General features: G+C 36.2%; 1 protein-coding gene and 1 long non-coding RNA gene across 17 annotated transcripts in view; one reads left to right on the top strand and one right to left on the bottom strand.

Moving 5' to 3' along the window:
• The window catches only part of LOC123574125 (uncharacterized), a 240,574-nt gene that overhangs the window by 162,001 nt on the left and 51,973 nt on the right, over nt 1-26,600 (bottom strand). Inside the window, exon 4 of one of the 2 annotated variants that reach the window (XR_010587129.2) lies at nt 25,796-26,224. The exons of the other annotated variant lie outside the window; for it this stretch is intronic. This is a non-coding gene — a long non-coding RNA (uncharacterized lncRNA). Of the gene's footprint in view, nt 1-25,795; nt 26,225-26,600 lie in introns of those variants that run through there. 2 annotated transcript variants of the gene reach the window in all.
• The window catches only part of KIAA0825 (KIAA0825 ortholog), a 473,576-nt gene that overhangs the window by 436,574 nt on the left and 10,402 nt on the right, over nt 1-26,600 (top strand). The window lies entirely within an intron of this gene.

Raw genomic sequence — 26,600 nt, 5'->3', positions numbered from 1 at the left:
CTTTTAAACATTGTATTAGATATTTTGGCCAGTGCAATAAGACAAGCAAAAGAAATAGAAGGCATGCAAATGAGAAAGGGAGAAGTAAAGATGTCCTTCTTTGCAAATGACGTGATCAGGTAGGTAGAAAATCCCAAGGAATCCACAAAAAGGCTATTAAATCTAATGAATAAATTTAGCAAGATTGCAGGATACAAAGTCAATATAAAAACTGGTATTTCTATGTTAGCAAAAAAAAAAAAACCAGTTAATAATAAAAATTTTTAAACTTCAATTTAAAATAGCATAAAAATATTCAAGAATAAAAATAACAAGATATGCAAGACATGAACACTTAAATCTATATAACATTGCTAAAGGAAAGTAAAACATTGCAAAAAAAGAAAAACGTGACGTAAGTAAATAAATGGGGGAATAAATTCATGTTAATGAATTGAAGATTCAATATTTTTAGACTACAATCTTCCCCAAATTGATCTATAAATGCCATACAATCCCAATTAAAATTCAAACAAGATTATTTGACAAGATAATTTTTAAATTTATATTAAAAAGTAAAGGATTCAGAACAACCAAAACAATTTTGAAAAGGGAGGATGAATTCGGAGGGGTTACATTACCTGATTTAAAGACTTACTATAAAGCTACCTTAATCAAGACAGTGTAGAACTGACTAAAGAATGGGCATTTGTCATAGAAAAATGAATCTTAATAAAGAGTCTAGAAATAGATCCATGCTTATATGGTCAATTCATTTTTGACAAAAGCACTAAGTTATTTCAATGGAGGAAAAAAACAGTCTTTTCAACAAGTGATACGGAACAACTGGATATTTACATAAGGAAACATATGAGCTTTTATTCTTATTTCACAGCTTTTCACAAAGATTAACTTAAAATGAATCTTAGACATAAATATGAAGACTTAAACTACTAAACTTCTCAAGAAAACATAGGAAAGAAAATCTTTATGATACTAGGTTAGGCAAAGATTTCTTAAACTTGACACAAAAGACAAAAAATATAAAAAGAGAAATGAAGTTAAAATGGACTCTCGTTAAGACTAAAACTTTTTTCTTCCAAAAGACATATGTAAGAAAACAAATAGCCATGTCAAGACTAGAAGGAATTTTTTATAGGAGATTCCTGACAAAAGGCTTGAATCCAGCATGTATAAAGAACTCTTACAAGTCAATAAGAAAACTCAATTTCATAAATAGGGATATACTTAAGCACATACTTTTCAAAAGATAATACACAAATAGTCAATTAGCACAGGTAAAGATATTCAACATTGATAGTTATCTCAGGGAAATGTAAATTACTACCAAAGTAAGGTACTACTACATACCTACTGAAGAATGGCTAAAAGTTAAAAGACTGGCAATAATAAGTGTTGACAAAGATGTAAAGTAATTGAAACTTTCATACAGTGTTGGTGGGAATGAAAAATGGAACAGCCACTTTGGAAATCAATCTGACAGTACATTATGAAGAGTTAAATATATATTTTCCGTAGAACACAGCAATTCCCCTCCCAGGTATTTTAGTCAAGTAAAAATACATGTCCATGCAAAGATGAGGTTGCAAATATTTATAGCAGGATTATACATAACAGCCAAAGTGGGAAGCAACCCAAATGTCCATCAACTGTTGAATGAATAAACAGTTGTGGTATACCTCTACTATCAAATATTATTCATTAATAAAAATAATAAAATATAAATAACTGAAAAATATGAATGAATCTCAAAAACATGCTAAGTGAAAGGACCAAAGACAAAAGACTATGTACTATATGATCCCATTAATATGAAATTCTAGAAAAAGTAAAACTATAATGACAGAAAGCATAGCCAGAACTGGGGAACATTACTGAGTGCAAAGGGGTATGAGAAAACTTATTTTTACTAACATGTATTAAAGAGCTGTCAGTATGGCATAAGAAAGAGCTTTCTCACAATTAAATATGAAGTCTTCATCAAATAGAGAGGTCCAAATACTTACAAATTACAATAAATGCCTCAAAGTATCAACACTTTATAAAATGTGTTACAGTGTTCTGTCTTATTTTCTGGTGTACTGTCTTAATTCAGACTGTTGTAACAGAATACCATAGACTGGGTAGCTCAAACAACAAACACTTATTTCTCAGTCTGGAGGCTGGGAGTCACAGTCAGGGTGCTAGCCTGGCCAGGTTCTGGGGAGGGTCCTCTTCTGGGTTGAAGACAGCCAGCTTCTCTTTGTGACCTCCTCCCATGGTGGAAAGAGGATGAGAAATCTCTCTGGGGTCCCTTTTATAAGGGCACTAATCAAATTCATGAGTGCAATACTTTTGTGACCTAATCGTCTTTGAAAGTTCCCACCTTCTAATACCATCACACTGGCTGTCAGGATTTCAACGTATGAATTTTGGAGGAATACAAACATCCGGTCCATTGCATGTACATTGTGCTCCATTTGGTTTCTTTGACAATTGAGGCTGTTGTGTTAACTTAGAGTTACCATCATTTCTGAAGTTTAATCATTGCTGACAAAATTATCAGTTTAGAATTTGAGGGAGTTTAGGCCTTGGAATTTGCTTTTTAAAAAATAACTCCCAGCTGGGCGCGGTGGCTCATGCCTGTAATCCAGCACTTTGGGAGACCGAGGCGGGCAGATCGCGAGGTCAGGAGATCAAGACCATCCTGGCTAACACGGTGAAACCCCGTCTCTACTAAAAATACAAAAATTAGCCAGACGTGGTGGTGGGTGCCTGTAGTTCCAGCTACTGGGGAGGCTGAGGCGGGAGAATGGTGTGAACCCGGGAGGCAGAGCTTGCAGTGAGCCTAGATCGCCCCACTGCACTCCAGCCTGGGTGACAGAGAGAGACCCTTGTCTCAAAAAAACAAAAAAACAAACAAACAAACAAACAAAACCTCTTTTCTCTTTCTCTCAGATTTCTGTTTTTCATCTCTTTTTTCCTTCCTTCCAATGAACTCCTGCTTCCACCATCCCTATTTTTACAACAGTTCTGCCTGTCTGAATCTGAACTGACTAAAAATGCCAGTTTTCTTTGTCATTTGTCTTCAAGCTGTCTAATCAGAATTTTCAGATTTACCTTTTCTTCTTCCTACGCAACAAATCCCTAGCCCCCAGCCCCAGTCTTAGTCCTTATTTTGTGCCTGCATGGATTATTTTAGCAGTGTCCTTGTTCCCAGTCTCTCCCAATTCCGATCCACCTTTGCACTGTATTTCAGTGTCAAACTTGCCTTTATTCACCATCAATTTCAGGAGTTCATTCTTTGGCTGAAGAACTTGCAGTAATTTGCTATTATATCATCCATCAAGTCTGAACTATTCCCAGTAAGCTTCTAAGTCTGTCTGCAAATGGCTCTACTATATGACTTCTGATCCCTTTGTTGTTCTATACACACTGGCCCTTCTCTGCCTCTGGAACATATGTGCCCACCCTCATGTCTTCCCTTGGGTTTTGGTCATCTTTTCTCTACCCAAACTGAAGGCATCCTTCAAGTCCTACTTCCCTCACAAAACCCACTCTGGCAGCTCCTGCTCTTATCAAACTATGTCCTTTCTCTGTCTCTAATGAATGGCGAATGCTTTGCTCTCAGTAGCTCCTTCTTGTGTACACGTTTGGTCTATCTCTGAGCAGGATTATGTGCTTCCTAAAGGCAGAGACCAGATCTTATATTGGATTTGTTTACTCAAAATGTCAAATACAACACAAGACATATAGTACATATTATTACTAACTTTGCCATATACTTTTCACCATATATTTGCTCATTTACTTTACATCATAACCTAAACACCTACAAATTGACTTATTTATTATCACATATCCCTTGCTTATGTCATTTGTTGTCCTACAAATCTCTTTTTATCTATTTACTTCTTCCAAATGGAAATATTATTTACTGCTTTAGAAAGGTCAGTAAATATTGGCATTTGTACACCAATAATCAAAATCATCTATACTATACTATATAAATTTATTATCAATCCTAACCATTAAAGATTATGTGGAACTTTTAAAAACTTAAAAATAAACTAAACTTATATGCAAATAAAATACAATTCCTTAACTACAATTCTGAAACACACAAAACTCTTAAACTAAAAGTCTTTTTTTATAAGTTGATAGTCTTAATTTATTCCACTTGAAATGAATATTTATATGCAAATATATTAATGTGTTTGGTTGTATATTACTGCCCTATACTCTGTTGGGAAGGTTACTTAATAAACAGAAAATGCATTGTATTACCTTTCCAAAGTCTGAGTTTTGAAAATGACCTCAGTGGTTTCAGGTAAGGGAATTGTGTAATACATGTGTATAGTGCTGTGCAGATCTTTGCTTAATCATCTCAGTTAATGCTCCAAATAATGTTATGGTAGCTATTATTAATATTTCCATTTTCTATACTAGAAAACTAAGATGCAAAGAAATTATGTAACTTGCTAGTAAATGATACAACTGAAGCTCATATTTTCTAATTTTAAATTCTATGCCCTTTTTTCCATGCCAATATCTTGAACAGATGGTTTTGAATCTTTACTCTTTAAGAATCATAATAAACTGTAGCTAGGAATTTTTATATATCCTGACCTATCTATGTGTATCCAGAACATATACTCCATACATTATGAACTGGCAAGCTTACTGTGGTGAACAGAGAGCTTGCTGAATATTAACTGCTGAAAGAAGACCAGAGCACAGGGGTAATTCTTCCAGGGTCTTAGAATTTGAGAAAAACTTAAAATAAGGAAAGGTTGGCATTTAATTCAATAGCTACAGGTAAAACCTGTAGTGGGTATCTAAAAACAAGTGGGATGAATAGAAATGTTTAATATGTGGCTTCATTAAGTCAAAGAAGCACTTAAATCAATGCAAATATTTCTCAACCAAACTCCATATTCTTTTGATATGCAGGCATCAGTAACCTTCAGCATCCTCAAGGCTCTATGTAGTTAATTACAGTATGTCCTCAGCCCTAGAAGTATATGACATATAATTTGAAGTGTGTCATAAAGATGCCTAGTGCAGTAGATTGTTACAGTGATGACCTTCCAATAAATTACAAGTCCCAGGATCCCATACTGACTCTGGGCTTGGTCCTGTGACTTGCTTTGACCAAGGGAGATCAGCAAACATGATGAGAGTAGAAACTGGTACACTGGGGCTGCCCTTTAGAAAACCACCATGCTGTGAAGAAGACTGACATGAAAGACAATACCCGCAGAGAACCCCAGGCTGATTAGATGAGCTATCAGCTCGGTAAGTCTATGCAAGACAAGCAGAGCTTCCCAGAGAATTGTGAGAAATAGTTGATTGTATTGTTTTAATTCACCAAGTTTTGGGGTGGTTTGTTATACAATAGATAACTGGATACACCCAGTTGCCAGTTTTTCATAATGGGAAATGACTTCAGCCTGAGTTGTGGATTCTTCATTGACAAAGTACAGAAGGTACAAACTTGAGATGAAATGATGAATTTAAATAGCTATCAAAGACTGAGTTTCCTCTGGCCTTTGCATTTAAACTCTAAAAATTTTTAAAGACTCGGTGTGTGTATATGTGTATATATAAATATATGCATTTTCATAAGTTTAGTCTTCTTTAAAATAATTTACATGATAGTAGCACAAAACCTGTGCATAAGTTTCTTAAATATTTGCATCTATAAGGAATAGGAGGTTTTGTTGAATATAGACAATATACAGTCTATGCCTTCCTTTTAGACTAAGAACAAAGAGGAGATAAAACATTCTAATATAAAAAGTATGAGGTCTGTGTTTGTGTGAATGATAAATGTATTTAAAAGCAGAAGAGAAACCATAAATGGACAGCAAGTAGGTTGGCCTTTTCAGAGTGAGAATGCATCTATGAAAATGGCAAAAGAACTGCTTGAGTCTTAAGAGCCCTTACATTCCATGTAAAATGTAAAAATGGGGATAATAATATTTACACTAAATAGTTGTTTCAGAAATAAATGAGATAATAAATATGGAAGGGAAAATATAGCACCTGATGGATAGTCATATTTCTTTCTTCCATGCTACCTCACTTCCTTTCATCCTTAACATCTCTAGGAAAATGGTTTCTCTACTCGCAACACTTACAATACTAAATGTTTGGGTTCTCCACAGCATGTAGTTCTCCAGTTCTCTGCAGATACCAACTGCATGTCCTACAATTAAATTTAACTCTGGTACCAGCTACCTGGAGTTAGTGCAGACCCCACAGGTTAAAGGCTCAGTCCTACAAGATTGCCCCTCATTTCAGATGCCAATCACAAGTGGTGAGTCCCCAAGTTAACCACGTTTCTGACTTGGCTACAAATCTGGGGTTCCCACAACTCCTTCAGGTTTGATAATTTGCTATACTGGCTCATAAAACTCAGGGAAACACTTAAGTTTATTGTTTATTATAAAGGATATTATACAGTTTTATTATAAAGGATATTATAAAGGGTAGAAATGAACAGCCACATGAAGAGGTACATAGGCTGAGGTCCAGAATGGTCCTGCCTGAGCACAAAAGCTTCTGTAGAGTTGAGATGCGCCAACCTCCTGGCATGTGGATGTGTTCACTAACCCAGAACCTCCCATACCCTGTCATTTAGGATTTTTATAGAGATTTCATCACATAAGCATGATTGATTAAATCATTGGCCATTGGCTCAATTTCCAGCCCTTTTCTCCTGGGAGGTCAAGGGGTTGGGCTGAAAGTCTCAACCCTCTAACCATGACTTGGTCTTTCTGAGAACCAGCCCCATCCTAAAGCTACTCAGGAACCCCAGCCAGCAGTCATCTCATTAGCATATAAAATGACACTCTTATCACTGGGTCTTAGAAGCTTTTTTATCAGGAACCAGAGACTAAGACCAAAACAAAAGATTTACAACAAAACATGCTCCTATTATCCCTATCACATAGGAAATTACAAGGGTTTTAGGAGCTCTGTGTCAGGAACTGGGGCAGAGACCAAATATACATCTCTTCTTATGTCACAAAATTCACAACGCTTTCCAAAGGATTCATCTCCGGCTGTACAGAATTTTGTGGTAGTTTGACCTTGAATCAGAAAGAAACACAAACAAAACCCACAAACTCTCTTCCTTGCTCTTCTGTGCTAAGATACACACAACCACTTGGGACAGAACAGGCTGGGAAGTGAGGTACAAGAAAAACCGTAATTACCAAGAACCTGTTCCCTACCTTACTAGAGATACCACTGTGCAAACTGCCTCATTTAGTCCTCAAATATTTGCCGAGCAGAATCACCAAATAATCCACTAGGTTCTGCAGTTATTGAGATAATAGATTCAGTTCTGCCATCAAAAAGAGAGGGGACAACACAGTAGGGGGGACACAGAAGTTCAAAAAATAACTGCAAATAATCTCTCAAGGTATGCAATATTAGAAGTAAATAATCACATACCTCTGTATTATCATAAAGGAAAAAAACATATCATAAAGGTATTTCAAAAATACCAGTACTTGCTTAGGGGAAGGAGGAGGCAAGACTGGAGATGGAGAGTGGACAGAAAACTTGGCATAAGAAGGGACATTTATGGCTGGGCACAGTGGCTGTCACCTGTAATCCTACCACTTTGGGAAGGCGAGGCAGGTGGATCACCTGAGGTCAGCAGTTCGAGACCAGCCTGGCCAACATGGTGAAACCCCATCTCTACTAAAAATACAAAAGGTAGCCGGGTGTGGTGGCATGTGCCTGTAATCCCAGCTACCTGGGAGGCTGAGGCAGGAGAATCACTGGAACCCAGGAGGCGGAGGCTTCAGTGAGCCAAGATCATGCCACTGCACTCCAGTCGGGGTGACAGAGTAAGGCCCTGTCTCAAAAAAAAAAAAAAAAAAAAAAAGGAACATTTAAGTTATGTCTTGAAAGATGAATAATCCACAGGAAATAATCAGCTCTTCCTTGGTATGAACAGCTGAAGGGTGAAGTGAGCCTGCATTGTCTATAGGGAGTGCTGAAGGTCCTACTGAAGGGTAGGATGGGAGCAGAATGGTAGAAGAGGGGGCTGGATATGCGAGCAGGAACCCAGTCAGAAAGAGGTTTGTATATGTTGATAAGGAGTTTAAACATCTTGTCAGCAGTAGTAAGTCACTAATGAAAAGTCATTAAAGAGATGCAACCAGGGTTTAGACTGCACAGACAAAGGCAGTTCCCTGCAGCTGGTGTCCAGAAGGTAGAGAGATGAGAGAAGCTAAGTTAAACCTAACCCGAAGATATAATTTATCCCACACTAAGTATCCTTTGAATTAAATGAAAACCTTTAAACTCTCTTAGGATTTTTTCCATCCTCAGCTATAGTTAAACTATGAAATCGATGAATCAAAATTTCAATCACTGTTTTACTCTTCTCTGCAGATTAAGTTTTTAGAATATGCTATTTATTCTCTTTACCTTGATGTAGTCCTGTTCTCTCCCAGCTATCCTCCCGGCTGGATGTGCCATGGCATGTTTTACAGCAGTAATATATTAGGTTAATAAAGCAATTATTTAATTGACTCTAATTTCATTGGCATTCCTATTAGCTAAAGGAAGTGGTTCAATCACTGTTTACATTTGTAAAGCCAATATTATGGTTTAAATTATGGCCTTTGGATGAATTTGAAAATTGAAGCCTGATAATCCTTAAAGCAATATTTACAGAGGATTCTTTGTAAAGAATAAAGGGAATGGAAACAAGAGCACATTAAATCAGAGGGGCTTTTAAATATTCATTTTGCAATCAGCTTCACTGGTTTCCAGGCCACTACCTAACTTTGTAATTCTTGTTGTAGAGGAATACCAAATCTCTTGCTTTAATTATCTTGTGAAATATTAACTGCTATTTCACATTCTCTTTTCTGATTCTGAAGTATAGGAGCTCCAGATATAATGCTCACAATGCAAATGTTCTTCCTTAATGGAAATACCTTGGGAGACATTGCTAAAATTAGTATTTCAAAAATATAGACATTTTGGATAGGGTGGCTTCTGATTTAAAATGACTTCTGCTCAGCAGTTGTTAATAAATCTCTTTAAACTACCCAATAAAATAACCATGAGAGTACTAAAAATGGTAAAAACTCACAACTCTGAAAACAGTGTATCAGTAAACCTGTTGTCAGTGGTTTTCCATGAACCACAAGTGGTGGAAGTGGTCTAAATAGCACTGTCCTACTTTGAAGATGAATAACCCAGAGAGCCCGAATAATGCTTGGCCAAATATGCTGCAGCCTAAAAGATAGTAAAATCACTCTGAAAAAAGTAAAAACCACTGAAACATGTTCAATATGGGGACCAGACAAAAGTATTTGAGTATTCTGACACTGAAAAAAAGTATGTAAGACTTAGTTAAGTTCAAGAAAGACAAAATAGATTTAAAGTATTCAGGCAGATAAAAAATAACATAGGTTACCTAAAAAGGGACAAAAATTAGGTTGACCTTAAACTTCTCTGAAACATGAAATGCCATAGGATGATGGTGCCATATCTACAGCATTGTTTAGCAAAAATAGTACATAGGTTCCCAAATACCCTTCAGCCAAAGTCCCCTTATGTTAACATCTTATATAACCAAATAATATTTATCAAAACTAAGAAATTAACCTTGGTTGCAGGTAATTTTATTGACTAAAGTACAGAACTTTTTCAGATATCACCAGTTTTCTATTACCATCCTTTTGTTGTTCCAAAATCTCACATTACATTTAGTTGTCATTTCTCTAGTTGCTTCCAATCTACGACAGCACAAGAGTCTTTGTTTTTCATGATCCTGACACTTTTGAAGGATACTCATAAGTTATTTTGTAGAATGTGCCTCAATTTTGGTTTGTATGACGGTTTCTCGTGATTGGATTAAAGTTATGTGTTATTGAGGGGGAAACCACACAGGTGATGCGCCCTTGTCCATGTATTGTATAAGGGATCACATAATGTCCATTTGTCTCATTACTGGTGATTTAGTTAAGCTTGTATTTTTTAGGATTCTCCACTGTAAAGTTACTATTTTTCTTTCATAATTACTAAGTACTTTGGGGGAGATGCTTTGATATTATAAAATTATCCTATTTTTGCATAAACTTTTACCCACTAATTTTGCATCCATTGTGTGGCAATTGTTACTGTGTGGTGTTTTAATGATGATTTCTATTTCCTTTATTCCTTGTAATTTTTAATTGTAATTATTATATAAGAAATAATTGTCACCTCTCCCCCATTTACTCAGTTATTTATTTATATTAGTATGGATTCATGTATATTTATTTTATTATTTGGTTATAATCCAATGCTATCATTACTTTGTTGCACAAGTTGTTCAACTTTGGCAACTGGTAACTTTTCCCAGGTGGCTCCTATCCCTTTTAGTATGCTCCCATCTTTTTTTTTTCCCCCTTCACTTCCTTACTTTCAGATGCTCCAGGCTCATATTGTATTATCCCTTCTCCAGCCCCTAGAATCAGCTATTTCTCCAGAGATTCCTGTTTCTTTTATAGGAGAAGGAATTTAGAAACCAAGATCTGTGTTCATTGCTACTGGGGTAGTTTCAAGCCTATTTCTGTGAATAGAGGGAGGAAATATATGTGTGGTTACTAACTAATGCAGACACACACATCAAAACCAAACAGTGTTTATGCACAGTTCTTTTGTTCTTCAGCCTTAAAGTATCTAGTCAAAACAAAAAACTTCTTTCCAGAGTTTTTTAAGTCAGCTCCCTTTTCCCCCATCCCGTTCAGTGTAGCTTTGTGATTCAATTGTAATATAGTTAGATTCCTTGTCATAGTCTGCATTCTATCTTTGCCTCCAAATCCTGGTTGATTTTTAGGTTGTTTTCATACAAGAAAGTTCACCCTGTGTTTGTACAGTTCTATGTGTTTTGACAACTGCATAGAGTCACATGTCCACCACTACCTTCTCTACAGACCAATTCCATCACTCCCCAAAAGTATGAGTTACCCTTTTTTGGACAATCTCTCCTCTCAATCTCAACCTCTGGCAGCCAAAGATCTGTTTTCCTGCGTATGCTTTTGCTTTGTTAAGAATGTCATGTAAAATGAAATCACATAGTATGTAGCCATTTGATTCTGTCTTCTTTCACTTAGAAAAATGTATTTTAGATTAATTCATGTTGTATAAATCAGTAGTTTGTTCATTTTTAGGGCTGAATGGCATATCATTGATATGAAATTGCTTAAGGATATCTGGATTGTCTATAATCTCTGGTTATTGTGAATAAAGCTCTTATAAACATTCACATATTTTTATGTGAATATAAATTTCCATTTCTTTTAGGTAGATCGCTAGGAGTAGGATAACTAGGTGACATGGTAGGTGTATATTTAACTTTTTAATACACGGCCAAAACGTGTCCCAAAGTGGCTACACCATTTTGCATTCCCACCTGTCTATAGCATTGTAAGGAGAAAATTGGTAGCCTAAGAATTTTATGCCCTCTTAAATGTTGTTTGTGTATGATGGCAGCAGAATTCTCAGTTATTCAATAATTCAAAACTTATATCACCAAATATCCTTCTTGAAAAAAAATTATTTAAAGTCATACTCTAGCTAACTGAGAGAGAAATCAAAATTAAGAACTCAAAGGAATCAATTTCTAAGAAAATCTTACGGGGAAAAAATGAAGAAGGAGACTTCCTTCTCATAAAAAAGGATATGTAAGAAGACAGATCACATCATATAATATTAATAGTAAAACCAGAACCCTCATTAAAATCAAGGGGGGGCAGAATTCCCAATCTCCTCCTTATTTAACTGTATTCTAAAATTTCTGGTTAGTGCAATAAGACACAAATCAGAAATAACTGATAGAAAGGACTAACTAATGGAAAGGAAAAGAGAAAAAAGGTTAGTAATTGCAGAGAATGTTTCTTAGAAAACCCAAAAGTGCCAAGTCAAATCCTCTTAAACAGAAATTAGTAAGGCTATGGAATACTAGAAAAATACCAAAAAATATCAATATCCCAGCAAGAAACAGAGATGATAGGAAAATCTTATATGATAACAGCAACATACACACCATAAAATTTCTAGGAATAACCCTAACTAAAATATGCAGGATCCATTTATAGAAAACTGTAAAACTTATTGAAATATAGAAGACTTGGATACTGACTTTTACAATACTGCCATTTATTAATTCATTCGTTTGATTACTTGTCCAAAATTTGTCTTTGCCACTGTTGTAAGTTCCTAAGAGAAGGGACAATAATTGTCATATTTACTGTCTTATCCCTTATGTCTATAATATATTGGCTGACTCATAGTAGGAACTCAAAAATACGTATTTCTACACACTGATTTTGTATTCAGTTATCTGTTCTACGATGCTTTGTATAGCTTATAAGACTTATTCACTTAGTAGCTTAGTAATTTTTGAAAGGAGTCTAGACTAGTTAATTACCATTGCCTAACAAATTATAATACGCAGCCATTCGACCACAGGCAGCATCAAGGCTCATGGTTTGAAGTGTAGATACCCACAGTCCTGCATTATGATTTTTCTTCACTTTCCCACTCCAATATTAATACAGTCCACAAGAGTAGGAATTCAAAGCTTAGAGGAATTTAGGGGGTTTTAGAAGTGGCTCTTCTCTATGAAAAGTGTGATTTTACTTCCTCATTTCAATTTTTAGATCCCTCGGGAAATGCCAGGTTAGTAGCAAATGAATGGGAATGGACTACAAATTATAGTTATTTAAAAAGGAAGAACCCGTAAAAGACCCACAGAATCTAGGAGCAGGTTAAAATGAACTATTTGACAGTATGCAATCTGAGTCATTTATTTGGAATCTCTCTGCTTCCATGTAATATAGAATTTAAAGTTAATGATGCTTCACAGTATTACATTGCTTGATGGCTTAGTTTCATTTTATAATTAGGTTAACATTTTTCTTTATATTTGATTGGTGACATTTTTCTAGATTTTAAAAATAATGAAATGATATTATAACATTGGTTAAAGTTGACCCAATATCTAAACCACACTGAATTTTCCGCATAAAGCATTTTCTTGATTATTCCTATCATTTTCCAATGTTTTATTATCTATGGTGTGCACTGGTGTTTTGTGTGTTTGCTTGGGGTGGGGATACTCTGTACTAATTTCCCTGTAGTGCTTTTAAATAGGAACTTTCTAGGAACACTAATAATGGTAATGTCATAGTTACTTACTGAGAGAACTAATCTGAATTCTATGGAGGTATACTGAAGTTTTGTGAAAATGAAATTAGAGATGCAGCATATCTCAGCAGTAATGAATCTATTTCTGTTGTATAAAACACGGTTAGGTTGTTTTTTTTTTAAAGCAATTTTTCAAAATCGGTGCTTTTTACTGGTCAAGTGTTTATTCCATTGGGTCATTAATCTGTTATATTCCCGAAGTACTCTTTGGGTATAGTTCCTGTTCTAGCTAATGTGAAAGAAGCATTGGCCTATGACAGAATTTTTATGCTTTTTAGTGATAATTTTGAATTGTTTAGGTAAGACCCTCTTGAGTATCTCCTAGTGCTTATAAATGAAAAGAGCTAGTAAAGACCTTGTTTATAATGACTGACTTCACAACAAAGTTGGGTATGTTAATCAACAATAGACATTGTCAGTTCTATTGCATATTACTGAACTGATGAGGGGTGTCTCCACCTGTTTTCTGTTGCTATAACAGAATACCTGAGGCTGGGTAATTTACAAAGAAAAGAGGTTTCTTTAGTTCATAATTCTTCTTGCTAGAAGGTTTAAGATTGAGCAGCTCCATCTAGTGAGGGCTTCATGCTGCTTCCACTCATGGCAGAAAGTGGATACATGCAAAGAGATCACATGGTGAGAGAGCAAGCAAGAGAGAGAAACCAGGAAAGCTAAGATCTTTTTCAAAAATCCGCTCTTGTGGAAACTAACCCATTCTAATGAGAGTGAGAACTCACCCTTGCAAGAGAGCATTGATCTATTTCTTGAGGGATCTGCCCCCATGACCCAAACACCTCTCACTAGGCCCTACTCCCAACACTGCCACACTGGGGATCAAATTTCAACATGGGTTTCGGCAGAGGCAAACCACAGCCAAACCACAGCAAGGGGGTTTAGCAATAAAAAAAATTAATAAATTTGATATGGAATTCAGAATTGTAATACAGTAGCAGAAACACATCATAAAAATTTAGACATCAGTGAGGATAACCTTTGAATCTCAACTGCTTATAAATGAATTAGACTTGCAGCATTTTGGCCAAATTTATAGGTTATAGCAAATAGGATGGGAGGGGGCAAGAGAGAAGAAACTAGAATGATTTTGTTTACTAAATATCTCAATGTCAATTGTTATTTTTAATGCTTCATAGATATTTCCCTAAAAGTATGACATTTATTCAACCTAAAATCATGTAGTTAAATATACAAGGAACTTCTTTAACTTGGTCAATTAATTAACTTATTTTGGAAATTAATTTTAATGTTAGTCAACTGTTACATTCAAAGTTAGAAGTTAAATAAGAGAGAGAAACCCAGAAGAGGAGAATACAGGGGAATGCTGTAAGGCTGTGTAAGTGAGAAAGAAGGCTCTCCAAAGTCATAAGGCCTTCTTCCAAGATTCTGGGTAGTTGTGCTGGGTTATTCTCTTGGGAGTCACAGAAAGAGGTAACACAGCACTTGACTTTCTCTGGTGTCAAAAAGCTCTGGAACTGTCAGTCAGAATTTTCTGTATATGACAATAACTGTGGTGCACTCACTGCAAAAATAAAACATATTAGACATAATCACACCTTCAGCTGTGATGACAGATGTTAAAATGACTATAAGAAGTTGAAGGGGAAACAGGTCACAGACAGTTATCTGGAAGCAATGAGACAAAGATGTTTGAAGAAATAACCTATTATCTGGAGAATGATAGGATTTTAGGATATGAGAGATAATGGGTGAGCTAATTGGGAAGACAAAACAGCAGGCCAATTTCTAATTAAATTGACAGCATATGTAGGATTTCATTCAGGGAAAGTACCAGTGATCTGAGATGGGCCACCATTTGCTCCATGCAATTCTGCAATAAGAGTGCTGCTGGAAGATGCCTCATAAAGAAGGGCTAGAAACATGGCATAGCTTTTAGGGGCAAGACTTTTTTTTTTTGCTGCCTATCAAAATAAATACCATACCAATGATGTGTTCATCCACAACATGGTAATGAAATAGGAAGAGGGCATCCAGGGTGATAGCTGTGAGAGTGAGTCAGTGCATAAATTCTGCTTAGGAAAGGAAGATGTTTACATTTGAAAAAAAAATCCGTAAGTATTAAAGGGTATTCTTGCTGCCTTCCTATTATGACACTCATGTGACTAAAAGATAAATCCAACAGAATGGACTGATAGGGTTGGTAATTGGATGTAGTAGGAAGAAAGCTGAATAAATTAGCAAAGGACAGAGTTTTTTTTATTTAAAAGGGTTATAGTTTTCAGATGTTGTTTGACCTCTTAAGGGAGGATAAGCTTGATATATATATTTTTAAATATATATATATTTTTATTATTATTATACTTTAAGTTTTAGGGTACATGTGTATAACATGCAGGTTTGTTACATATGTATACTTGTGCCATGCTGCTATAAAGACACATGCACACGTATGTTTATTGCAGCACTATTCACAATAGCAAAGACTTGGAATCAACCCAAATGTCCATCAGTGACAGATTGGATTAAGAAAATGTGGCACATATACACCATGGAATACTATGCAGCCATAAAAAAGGATGAGTTTGTGTCTTTTGTAGGGACATGGATGCAGCTGGAAACCATCATTCTTAGCTTGATATTTTTAAAGCAATACTTACATCTGAAATAGTATCACGTACATTTTTAGCTAGTACTCAAACAAGTTCCATATTCTATACAAATGGGAAAATGTAATTCATAATTGACAAAGTATGAATTTTTTATACTTTAAGCCATGAGGCTGCCACATCAACAAATGTAATTCCTTAGCAAATATGTCTTATGTTTATATTTATGAAATGTACACAATTGATGCAGAACCCAAAAAGGAATAAGCATTTTAAATATATGTGTGTGTGTGTGTGTGTGTGTGTGTGTGTGTGTGTGTGTATATATATTTGCTTGGATTTGCAAACTCCATTCTGGAAAACATTTATTAAATTAGAAACAAGGAAGGAATGCAAGCAAAATGTGCTTAGAGTTTCAATTTATCTTGGACTTGGTGTTACTTTTCTGGATTTTTCCAAAGCTTAGACTTCCATTGGTTAAAGTGTTGGCCTTTGCTTTGTTTTGTTTTTGGTTTTAACTTACAGTGTACTAGTCTCAAAAGTAGAAATGATAAATTATTAAAACTTCAAATTTATCTATGGGAGCCCCACATTGCAGTGGTGATTTCATATTAAATATTTTAAGTTGAAACAGCAAGAAAGAGATCAAGCCAAGATCTTAGAAAGAGAGACAAGGTCTGGATACATGATGTATTCCACATTTCATGCAGCTATTGAAAAGGGCAACACAGCTTGCCTAAGGGCCATAAAATGAGTACAATTGGAGAGTCCAGGCTCCAGAATGAAAACTAGCAGGTTGTGATGATTTGTAGAGGTGCGTGTGTAAACATGTCCAGGAAGCCTCTATGCTGCTCTCCCTGTTCTGAGGCTTGCCCTGCCCACCTAAGGGTCTGTACTTCACTTCTCTAAGTGTGGTGGATTGTATTTTCTAAAGATGATGGCACCAATACACCTACCCACCCACATACTATTTTAAAACCTTGACATGCCCCCATCAAGAGGTGGAGCCTCGTTTTCCTCCTCTTGAATCTGGGAGCTGATGACTCCTTTGTAACCAATAAAATACTATAGAAGTGGTGTTATATGAATTTCAAGGCTGGACCATAAAAAGCAGTGCAGCTACTGAACTGAGACACTGTTCTTGGAACCCTGAGCTGTTATGTCAGAAGTCCAACCAATGGGAAGCTGCCATGTTATGAGGAAGCCCAGGCCATATGGAATAAGTGTAGATTCTCCTGATGACCATATTAGCTGAGAGTCCCTCAGATAGCCAACATCACCCACTAGATATGTGAATAAAGACGCCTCAGATGAGTGTCTCCCAATCTTTGAATCTCTTTCAGACATCCTGGAATAGAGACAAACTCTTCCCACTGTGACCTTTCCAATGGCTTTATTGTGTAATAGCAACTGTAACATTAAGAGAAGTATTAAGCAGAAACTCTGAGAAGACAGCTGGGCATCTTTTCTCATTCCCTAGTTTCCTATGGTATTTGCCCTGGTAATAGAAAGAGCATGATATAGAAGTGTTGCTAATTGTCTCACACTTGCTTAATCTATTTTTATAAATTAAAATAGTTATTTTCTGTAAATTATTCCAGAATTCAATTTTATTACTAAAAATAATAGCTTCATATCTAGAAAGCAAGGTATTATGAGGGACAGTAAAATACCAACCCTCATTTATGAGGTATCTCTCATGTGCCAAGCACATTGCCAAATCTTTTCCTAAATTACTTTAATCTTCACAATAACCTTACAAATTAGGCATTATGATCCTTATTTGAAGATGAAAAAGCTGAGGCCAATATGAGGTTAATTTACATTACTCAAGATCAGAATAGTGAATCTAACCTGGCTCTAAAATTTCATACACCTTCTACCACATTCCATTGCATTTGAGCAACGAACGTAAGTATAGCAGGACCACAGATGTTAGTTCAAAGCCAAAAAAAATGATGAGTCAAACAAAGTTCTAGAAATAATCATTTACCTAAATATTGATACGTCTTCTAACTTAAGGAAGCTTGCTCTACATATATTGCCAGACAAAACTGTGGGTCATTTTGACTACAAACATATGACATACTGCGAGCTAGAACTAACCAACTAAGTCACTCAAAAACTGTGTGAATTAATAAATGTTTATTGTTTTAAGCTGCTGAGTATTTGGGGGATAATCTGTTCAGCAGTAATGAATAACTAATATGTAGACTATGAGATCTCTCTGTCGTCAATCTGTATGTAGCCAGTCAATAGCTCTGCATTCTGAAGTTACACTGTATAAGCAACTATTCATACATATTGCAAAACTGATAGTTCTGATCCTAAGCCCTGGGGGCATCAGTCTATTATAGCAGCTAGTATGACATGGTTATAATTTCAGACAAGTAATCAAGAGTCCTGAGTTCAAGTCCAAGATTGATCTGTGACAAACTGTACTCCCTGGGCATCAGTTTCTATAAAATGGAGGAGTACACAGAAGATCTCTAATACTTTTTCCATTCTAATTTACTTTAATTCTATAATTGTTATCTTCTTTTTAATTATTTCCATCAGTTTTATTATTATATGTCTTTTATCTTAACCCTATAAAAAAATATTTCCCCAATGTCTGAGAATCTCATGTCACTATCTTCAGTGTGGAATCCTAATGAGACACTCAATGTTCAAATATATTGAGGCACATTATGATGTATCATTTTTGGTTTTTTTTCTCTGCATATACTGGGATATCTTAAGGATCTTTCTGTTTTATCTGCACTCTCTCAGTATCTTCTACCAAAAAAAGGGGGATACGTGCATTTCTTTCACTTATTTTCATTGGCTAGAGTAAACCATCACATTGCCACTACCACCTTCAAGGGAATAGGAAAGAGTCCAGAAAGAAGAGAATTACAATAATGGCAAACAATCTTAATTAAACAATCTTAATTATGGAGATATTAATTAAAGACCTCCATAATTAGTAAAATACATGCATGGGTCAAGAAAGTTTTTAAAGCTAGATTTTGTTTTGAAGAAAAGTTAATTCTGCTGACATGTTCCTGAAGATGGGTCATTCACTTAACAAATATTTATCGGGTACCTATTACTTGCCAAACAATGTTCCAGGCACTAAGGACAATGTGGTAAACATGATAAACAAGGTCTTTACCCTCATACAACTTACATCCAAATTGATATCAAAGTTATTTTACAAAAATTCAAAGGCATTTGCACTCTGTATTAGTCCATTTCCACACTGGTGATAAAGACATACCTGAGACTGGGAAAAAAAGCGGTTTAATGGACTTACAGTTCCACAAGGCTGGGGAGGCCTCACAATCATGGTGGAAGGAGCAAGTCACATCTTACATGGATGGTGGCAGGCAAAAGAAGAGTTTCTACAGGGAAACTCCTGTTTTTAAAACCATCAGACCTTGTATGAGACTCATTCACTATCATGAGAGCAGCATAGGAAAGACCCACATCCATAATTCAGTCACCTCCCACCAGGTTTGTCCCACGACATGTGGGAATTGTGGTAGTTACAATCCAAGATGAGATTTGGGTGGGGACACAGCCAAAACATATCATACTCATATCAAAATTTCAGTCCATTATGTTGGTGCTGGTTTTGAATGATTCAGAGGGGTTTTTGGCTTCCTAGGCCACTCTTTTTGTATAATTAATGCTTCTTTTTACCAAACCATTTGATCCTTCTGATCCATCAAAACATAGTGAGATGAAAGCATGTCATATTCCATGAATGACATGATGAAGACACATTCCATGTAAAATTCAGTTCTTTTGTTCAAGAATGCTCTTCTCCCAATTCCTTGGGGCTGGTATGATAGGCAGAAAGATCACTTTGTGATCCAGGGCCTGTTTTGTGACATCAGAAGTTACTTACGTCTCTAAACCTCAGCTCCCCATAATCCCCCAACATTATAGTGTTTGGTAAACTTTGAATGAAACTTTCATTTTCATTTTTTTCCAGCCTTCTTCCTTTAGGTCTATCTTGGGAATAGTTATAGTCTATCTGTACAGCAGACTGTTAGCCTTCTAGCCACATTACCTGCCTACTTGATGCCACTGAGCAAGACCTGCCTCTCACCCTCCTTGATGTAGCATAAAGTTGGAGAAAGCAGTACTTCTCGTTAGTTCCCCCAGGAGTAAAGAAAGGAATAGAGGAATAGGTCTCATCATCCCCAAGTAGCTAAAATGATAAGTAAATGATAAGTAAATGATCCGCCCACCTCGGCCTCCCAATCACTATTGTTTTATGAAACTTAGAGACTTAGAGAGACATAGCTTATGTGGGAGATGTACCCTAATGTGTAAAAGAGCATTAACTCTGGATCCAGTTGCTTGGGTTAGAATCCTGGCTGCACCACTGACCAGTGACTTTGGGTAATTCCTGGTCTGTAGCAATAATAATAGTTAACCCATCTCACAAAATTGTGAGGGCTGGCCAGGTACGGTGGCTCACGCCTGTACTCACAGCACTTTGGGAGGCCGAGACAGGCAGATCACGAGATCAGGAGATGGAGACTATCTTGGCTAACACGGTGAAACCCCATCTCTACTAAAAATACAAAAAATTAGCCAGGCGAGGTGGTGGGTGCCTGTAGTCCCAGCTACTCGGGAGGCTGAGGCAAGAGAATGGCACAAACCTGGGAGGTGGAGCTTGCAGTGAGCGGAGATCGTGCCACTGTATTCTAGCCTGAGTGACAAGCAAGACTTGGTCTCAAAAAAAATAAAGATAAAAATAAAAATAAAATTGTGAGGGCTAAATAAATTAATATGTGCAAAGTACTCAGAATAGAGCCTCACAGAAATTGCAATTGCTAAATAAGTATTAGCTGTTATTATTGATGTTATTACATGCTCCAAACCCCTACAGTGCCCCAAACATAGTAGTCTTTCAGTAAATAATTTCTGAAAGAATGAAAGGAATGAACTTTGGAATCTTTATGAATATGAACATACAGGCAGTGACTCAATGAAAAGTAAAGGCACCATCAACCATACAAAGTTGTCATTTTCTCCTGAATTCTAGATCTTTTGTTTTTTCTTTGTCACCCAGGCTGGAGTGCAGTGGTGCCATCTTGGCTCACTGTAACCTCTGCCTCCCAGGCTCAACGGATTCTCCTGCCTCAGCCTCCCGAATTGCTGGGATTACAGGCATGTGCCACCATGCCAGGCTAATTTTTGTATTTTCAGTAGAGACAGGGTTTCACCATGTTGACCATACTGGTCTCGAACTCCTGACCTCAGGTGATCCACTTGCCTCAGCCTCCCAAAGTGCTGAGATTACAGGTATGAACCACCGCCCAGCCAGTTTTAAATTTAACTTCTTAGTCAATTTCAATCCAAATACGAGCCAGGCCTATATTTCAAATCCTTTCTAAACACAACATTACTGTTAGTTGGAATGACAGAATTGTAAACAGGCTCTTCAGCTAATACACTGTGTGTTTCTAAATGATACTTTTATTCAGATTCTCATTTCCAGAAGAGGTTAGTGCATTGTTGGCCTTGTGACAACTGTATTGTCTAAAAATTGGTTTTGTCTTTACACAGGCTAGTAAAATCCCCCTCAATTTTTGATAACTTTAGATTTGTAAATATGTAATCCTTTTCTTGATGAAAAAGGAATTGTTTTTATCATTTTGAGAGCAAGAGCAGCATTGCTTGACACAGTTTAAGTATCTTTTAACATAACAGTTAAATATATACGGAATAAACACCAAGTATCTATAGAGCATAGTCCATGAAAATTTCCAGATATATCAAGTTTAACAGGAAAAAAATACACTTTTTCTTTCGATTCATTAAATTATACCTTACTCTGAAGAAAATCAGCAATATGGTTCTGGCAGTATATAGTAGTCCTGACACTTCTCTTATGTAAGGGACATTTTTCTACCTCAGCACTAAATGCTGGCCCAATAGTATGACCTTGGCCTTCTATCTAAACTCTTAAAATTATTTAAGATCCACTGGTGGAAATGAAGTCTCTATGGAGATGTGGATGATTTACTGATAACAGAAAAGGTTCAGATTCCATTACTACTGATGGCTATACTTCCGTTTATGTTTTCCCTAAGCCGTAACTATTTAAAATGTTACTGTTAGCATTCTTATTTGTCTCATTTGTTGGTATATAACTCTCCTACTTAAATATATAGAACAAATCATATTAATTAAAATAAATTGCTTGGACAGTTAAGTTGTCCTGCAGATTGTCTCTGAAGGCTATAAATTCAAATTAAGGGTTTTGTTGCTTGTTCCTGAGCTTGGAAAGATTCCTTTTACTGCATTAGTAGTAGCTCAAGAAATCAACAACCTTGCAAAAGAGCATTCATTTGAATTCTTGCAGAAATAGCTGGATAAACTGCACATATAGCTAGTTATCATAATCATATAACAAAATCTTTACTTAAGCAAGCAACCAAATTACTAATTCATGATGGCAAGTGTTGATATATAATAGTATTGAGTTTGGAAATAACTATATTTATTTCTATATATTTTGAAAATATACATTTATATATGTTTATATCTATTATATTTATATGTATTTCTATATACTTTATTTTATATATATATAAAATTAGGTTTCGAGTGTTCTAAATAGTATACCATAGTAGCAAATTGTGAGATATTTTTGTAAAATAAACAAACTTCATTTTCTGGATATTAAAGCATTCAATTAGGTCAAAATAACTTGTGGGGAGTGGGAATAACTTACTCTGCCTATTTTAAGAAAAGCCTATTTTGTAACTTCTAAAGGCAAAGATGTGACTACCATTTATAGTATTATATAAAAATTTAATGTCCTTTGCATTTCATGGAACCCCTGTAATATTAAAAAAGAATAGCCCAATCTATCATTAAATTTGAAAATAAAATAGAACAAATAAATTACATTCTTAACTTTCATTTGACCTTTTAGTGTGGGTATATTTCCTTAACATTTTCCTTTTTCTTATTGGAGTTTCCCCAAAACTAATACACCTTAATTAGCTTGAGGAAATAACTAAATTGAAGTAGAAATAAGGTTGTAAAGATCTCTCTGATCCCTTAGCAAAGTGAGATTTTTGCCATCCGCTTATTCCCAAAAGCCCCTGCTGAAAATGGATGTAAGGCCTTGTAACTTCCTTATAAAACCCCTGTTATTTAACTACTTCAGAGATTCAATACAAAGTTCAGAGGAAAACAAAACTATTAAAGTGTTGAAAATTACAACCTATAAGGAAATTTTAAACAACTCTATTTTTGAGAAGATAAATCAATTTTCGAGTTACCTAAAAAGAACAACGTTGATTTCTCAATTTCTGCTAATGTATGCTAAAGGGGATGGACTGAAACTATGCATGTTTCTTAAAACATGGGTTTTAAAACATTAGGCAAAGCTTTTTTGGATTTTCATCATCCGGAGAACATATCAGAAAGCAGGTAGGTCTCATCTGATTACCTGTCTTCAAGTGAAGAAACTGACGTTAATCCTGTGGTTTTTCTTGGGGTGAGGAGAGAGGCGTAATGGAGTTACTAAAAAATGGCGCCATTTAAATTCAAGATGCATATTCTGGTTTGTAATGGATTTCCCACTACTATTCCTGAATCTTAATACTCATGAAGTTATTCTCAAGCATAGGATAGTCTTATATCTGTCCCTTCTCTAAGTCTTTTCCTTTGGGACTATAGAACATCATATTCTATGGTTTGCAATCTTACCATAGAATTTATAGTGATTTTACTACACAAAAAAAATCATATTGCTTTCTGTCATTAATGTTGCTGCCTTTCCAATGAGTCACGAAGGACATGAGCACTTTGGGAGGCTGAGGCGGGTGGATCACCTGAGGTTGTTCGAGACCAGCCTGGTCAACATGGTGAAACCCAGTGTCTACTAAAAATACAAAAATTAACTGGGCGTGGTGGCACGTGCCTGTAACCCCAGCTACTCAGGAGGCTGAGGCAGGAGAATCGCTTGAACCCAGGAGGCAGAGGTTGCAGTGAGCTGAGACCATGACACTGCACTCCAGCCTGGGTGACAGAGCAAGACTCCGCTCAAAAAACAAGAAGAAGAAGGACATGAATGATTTCCTAAGGCTACCCCAGATTGCTTCATGAATCAAGGAAGAAATACCCGAATTATGTATTTTCGCAAAGTACTAAAACGAAGCCTAAGAAAATAGTATCGATGCCTTTTATTACCACTGACATTTCATACTAAACTGAAATATTGTACACAATCTTTATAGGATTTTGAATATAGATTTAGAATAATTATTCAGTTCAGTCCATATAATGAACACACTGTCTGAATAAGCTCCCCGAGGACAAGACCATATTCAGCTCTTCTCACTACTGTTGCCTAGCACAGTGTTTTTTTTTTGTTGTTGTTGGTTTTTTTTTTTTGGCGGGGGGGCTACATAGGTGTATGTATTATCAGGTACATGAGATGTTATGATACAGGCATGAAATGTGAAATAAGCACATCGTGGGGAATTGGGTATCCACTCCCTCAAGCATTTATCCTTTGAGTTACAAATAACAATCCAATTACACTCTTAGTTATTTTAAAATGTACGATTAAGGTTTTATTAACTATAGTCACAATATTGTGCTATCAAATAGTAGGTCTTATTCATTGTTTCTAACTATTTTTTGTACCCGTTAACTATACCCACCTCACCCCCAGCCCCTCACTACACTTCCCAGTCTCTGATAACCATCCTTCTACTCTCTGTGTCCATGAGTTCAATTGTTTTGATGTTTAGATCCCACAAATAAGTGAGAACATGTGATGTTTGTCTTTCTGTGCCTGGCTTATTTCACTTAACATAATGATCTCCAGTTCCATCCATGCTGTTGCAAATGACAGGATCTCATTCTTTTGTATGGCCAAATATTACTCCATTGTGTATATGTACCACATTTCCTTTATCCATGTATCTATTGTTGGACACTTAGGTTGTTTTTCAAATATTTGCAAGCACTGTTGCAATAAACATAGGAGTATAGATATCTCTTTGATATACTGATTTCCTTTCCTTTGGGTACATACCCAGCAGTGGTATTGCTGGATCATATGGTAGTTCTATTTTTAGTTTTTTGAAGAACCTCCAACTGTTTTCCTTAGGGATTATATTAATTTATGCCCCCACTAACAGTGTACAAGGGTTCCCTTTTCTCTATATCCTCACCAGCATTTGTTATTGCCTGTCTTCGGGATATAAGCCATTTTAAGTGGCATGAGATGATATCTCATTGTAATTTTGATTTGCATTTCTCTGACGATCAACGATGCTGAGCACCTTGTCACATACGTGTTTGCCATTTGTATGTCTTTTGAAAACTTTCTTTTTTTTTTTTTTTTTTGAGACGGAGTCTCACGCTGTTGCCCAGGCTGGAGTGCAGTGGCGCGATCTCGGCTCACTGCAAGCTCCGCCTCCTGGGTTCACGCCATTCTCCTGCCTCAGCCTCCTGAGTAGCTAGGACTACAGGCGCTCGCCACCGCGCCCGGCTAATTTTTTGTATTTTTAGTAGAGACGGAGTTTCACTGTGGTCTCGATCTCCTGACCTTGTGATCCGCCCGCCTCGGCCTCCCAAAGTGCTGGGATTACAGGCTTGAGTCACCGCGCCCGGCCTTGAAAACTTTCTATTCAAATATTTTCCATTTTTTGATCAGATTGTTAAGACATTTTTTTCTATAGAGTTGTTTAAGCTCCTTATATATTCTGATTATTAATCCTTTTTCAGAAAAGTAGTGTGCAAATATTTTCTCCCATTCTGTGGGTTGTCTCTTCACTTTGTTGATTGTATCCTTTGCTGTCCAGAAGCTTTTTAACTTGTTTTGATCCCATTTGTCAATTTTTGCTTTGGTTGCCTATGCTTGTGGGGTATTGTTCAAGAAATCTTTAGCCAGACAAATGTCCTGGAGATTTTCCCCAATGTTTTCTTGTAGTAGTTTCATACTTTGAGGTCTTATATTTTAAGTCTTTAATCCATTTTGATTTGATTTTTTACGTGGTGAGAGATGGGGGTCTAGTTTCATTCATCTGTAAATGAATATCCAGTTTTCCCAGCACCATTTGTTGAAGAGACTGTCTTCTCCCCACTGCATGTTCTTAGAACCTTTGTTAAAAATCAGTTCACTGAGGTGGGGTGCGGTGGCTCATGCCTGTAATCCTAGCACTTTGGGAGGCTAAGGCAGGCAGATCACGAGGTCAGGAGATGGAGACCATCCTGGCTAACACGGCGAAACCCCGTCTCTACTAAAAATACAAAAAATTTTCCAGGTGTGGTGGCACACATCTGTAGTCCCAGCTACTTGGGAGGCTAAGGCAGGAGAATCGCTTGAACCTGGGAGGCAGAGGTTGCAGTGAGCTGAGATCGCACCGCCGTAGTCCAGTCTGGGCAATAGAGTGAGACTCTGTCTTAAAAAAAAAAAAAAAAAAAAAAAATGAGTTCACTGTAGGTGTGTGGATTGTTTCTTTGTTCTCTATTCTGTTCCATTAGTCTGTGTGTCTATTTTTATGCTAATACCATGCTGCTTTGGTTACTATACCTCTGTAATATAATTTGAAGTCAGATAATATGATTCCTCCAGTTTTGTTCTTTTTGCTTAGGATTGTTTTTGGCTCTTTTGGCTCTTTTGTGATTCCATATAAACTTTAGGATTGTTTTTTTTATTTCTAAAAGGAATGTCATTGGTATTTTGATAGGGATTGCACTGAATCTAGATTAGCTCATTGTTTTGAACTCAGCAGGCTCTCAAACATTTGCTAGATAGATAAGCAAGTTAATTACATA

Source organism: Macaca fascicularis, chromosome 6 (assembly GCF_037993035.2).
Source record: "Macaca fascicularis isolate 582-1 chromosome 6, T2T-MFA8v1.1".
Taxonomy (NCBI): domain Eukaryota; kingdom Metazoa; phylum Chordata; class Mammalia; order Primates; family Cercopithecidae; genus Macaca; species Macaca fascicularis.
Note: the sequence above shows the minus strand (reverse complement) of the source record. Positions and strands in the feature narration are given on the sequence as shown.